General features: G+C 43.1%; 1 pseudogene; it reads left to right on the forward strand.

Moving 5' to 3' along the window:
- The window catches only part of LOC126403880 (zinc finger protein 721-like), an 84257-nt pseudogene that overhangs the window by 48611 nt on the left and 32566 nt on the right, over positions 1–3080 (forward strand).

The raw sequence follows: 3080 nt of genomic DNA on the forward strand, positions 1-3080 counted from the left end.
GAGAAACCTCAGTCCTCACAGCTTCATCAAAGACACACTGAACAGATGGAAACAGAAGCAGAGGGAGAGGACTGTGGAGGAGCAGAACCAGCCAGGAACTCAGATCCAGATACACATTTACAACCTGAGACTGATGACAGTGATGATTGGACGGAGACCAGAGAACCTCAGTCAGGTTCAAACTCTCTGAAAAATGATCAAGTCTCTGTCAGTGATTTGGTTGTTGGTGAGAAACGATTTTGCTGCTCTGAGTGTGGGAAAACATTTGGTCGTAGTGGAGTTCTAAAGGAGCACATGAGATCTCATTCAGGAAAGAAACCATTTAGGTGATTTGAATGTGGGAAAACATCCGGTTACATGCAAACTCTTCGGGTACACATGAGAACTCATGTAGGAGATAAACCATTTAGTTGCACTAAGTGTGGGGAAAAAAATGTAACAAGATTGGAGGTCTGAAGATACACATGAGATCTCATACAGGTTAGAAACCATTTAGCTGCTCTGAGTGTGGGAAAAGCTTTGGTCAAAGTGGAGATCTGAAGAGACACATGAGATCTCATCCAGGAGCGAAACCATTTAGTTGCTCTGAGTGTGGGAAGAGATTTGGTCGAAGTCAAGTTCTAGAGTTCTCACATGAGATCTCATACATTTGTTGTATTTTTCCTTAGCAGCAGTAGTATGAGTCATGGGGTGGATAACTGATCAAGAGCTCCAATCAGAGCTGATCTGATCGATGGATGAGAGGAGCAGCTGCTGCAGAGGCGAGTGAAAGCAAGGGAAGTAATAAAGCAACTCAGGACATAAAATAAGCACAGCAGACAGGTGAGACAGTCTGAACCATGATGTTAAACTATACATACAGTGAGGAAAGATTTAAAGATCAAGAGGAGGTGGTGCGGGGCCGTGTATTCAGCACCTTTCACTACGCAGGCAAGAGGAGTCATGACACTTGTGCATGGGTCCATTCCACTGAATGTCACGAAGGTAATATCAGATAAAACGGGCAGATTTAGACATCTGGAGAGACAGAAACCCTGATGTGGCAGTGTATTTGTGTTTTTCTGGGACTCATAACTCGTATTCACGTATAGATTACTTTCTAATCTCTGCTAGTTTAGCATGTAAAATTAAGGACTGCAACTATGACAGCATTTTAATCTCGGACCAAGCTATAAATAACCTGGTTACGTAGACCCAGGACAGCAACGCGACCCCCCCCCCCCAAATGGATGTTTCAACAAAAATGGCTTCAGGACCCAGATTTAATTAGTTTCCTTGGAAAACAAATAGATGAATACTTCACGATTAACACACATGAGACATCTGCAAGCACTAGATGGGAGGCGTTCAAGGCCTTTCTTAAAGGCCAGATAATTAACTTCACAAGCTCCAAATCTAAAAAAGCCAAACAAAAAAATTATTATTAGAGGCAAAAATTAAAATGATGGAGGATATTTATTTCAGAAACCCATGTCCTAAGATTCATCATGATCTATTACTTTTGAGAGCACAATACAACGAAATTACAGCATCCAATGCTGCTGCTAACCTATTAAAACTGAAACAATGCATTTTTGATCAAGGGGAAAAAACGGGGAAAATTCTAACTTGGCGTTTAAAACAACATCAAACTGAAAGGTCTATCACCATTCTTATAAATGATAAGGGGGAACTCATCGTAGATCCTGTGGCCATAAATGACAAATTCAGAGACTTTTATGAAAGACTCTACAGCTCTGAAATAAATGTAGGGCTAATGGATCATAGCTCATATTCATTCCTAAACAAACTTAGTTTCCCCCAAATAGAGGAATGTGAAAGGTCATCGCTGGGGGCAAACTTGACATTGGAAGAGATCTCAGCAGCGTTAAGATGCATGAATTCTGGAAAAGCAGCAGGTCCAGATGGCCTACCCATCGAAATTTATAAAAAAAATTTGAATCAAAACTTAGAACACCCCTCCTCGAAATGTTTTCAGAGTCTCTTCAAAAGGAGATACTCCCTCCCTCCTTGAGGGGTGCCCTGATGACTCTACTCCCAAAGCCCGGTAAAGCCAACGATAAGTGCGAAAACATGAGGCCGATCAGCCTTTTGAACTCGGACCTGAATTGGAAAATGACATTTATCCTCCTGTATGTTTTTCTGAGTAAGCCCGCAATTCCATCCAACACTTTGGACCTTTTGAAGCCCATGAACTCATCTCTACTGGAAGCTGTACTCTTTACTGTTGCAAACGTCACACTGAACAAGATGGCGTCTGATAGAAAGATGTATTAGCANTTTGGACCTTTTGAAGCCCATGAACTCATCTCTACTGGAAGCTGTACTCTTTACTGTTGCAAACGTCACACTGAACAAGATGGCGTCTGATAGAAAGATGTATTAGCAGAGTCTCAAGCCGTTTCTCAATACTGAAGTTCGGCAGTTCGGACTTGGCAAGTCCACGCGAGAGTCCGGACTTCCCAAGAACGGGAGGACGGGAGGACGGGAGTACAGTCAGTCACGAATTTCAAAAGGACTACCCGAGAGAGGCTGCTCTCTGGGGCAGCCTGAGCACTCATACACACGTTTATTATCTATGAGCGCTGACACCGCTGTCATCTAGCGGACCTCAGTCACATTCAACTGGGCTCTATATTAAAACATCGACCACGGGCCTGGCGTTTAAACTACGCATGAAAACACTACGTTCTGTGACAAAACAACAGTAACATATCGGTAATTATGGCTTACAATTGTGCGCCTTTCCCTCACTTGTCATTTTCCGATGATTGTTGCGAAATGCATGCTGGGATACCTGGCTGCAGTGAGGTATTATTGCCAGAGATATTGGATAAAGGAGATACCCCACCGTAGGCTTATCCAATGTGAAGAAAACGGTTACTCTTCCTGTCTCCTAAGTGGGCGTGGTTAGCTCTCCCTCCATTCAGAGCCTGTTCTCCCTCAACCCCCCTCGTGATAACTTGTTTTCTGAGACGGACAGGGCTCAAAGAAAGTTAACTTGCTCTTGATCTGTGCGGATGAAAAATGCAGCTTTAGTGTCAGAATGTTGGTAAGATGTGTGGCTTGTGGAAAATGAA

This window comes from Epinephelus moara, chromosome 17 (genome assembly GCF_006386435.1).
Source record: "Epinephelus moara isolate mb chromosome 17, YSFRI_EMoa_1.0, whole genome shotgun sequence".
In the NCBI taxonomy this organism is placed as follows: Eukaryota; Metazoa; Chordata; class Actinopteri; order Perciformes; family Serranidae; genus Epinephelus; species Epinephelus moara.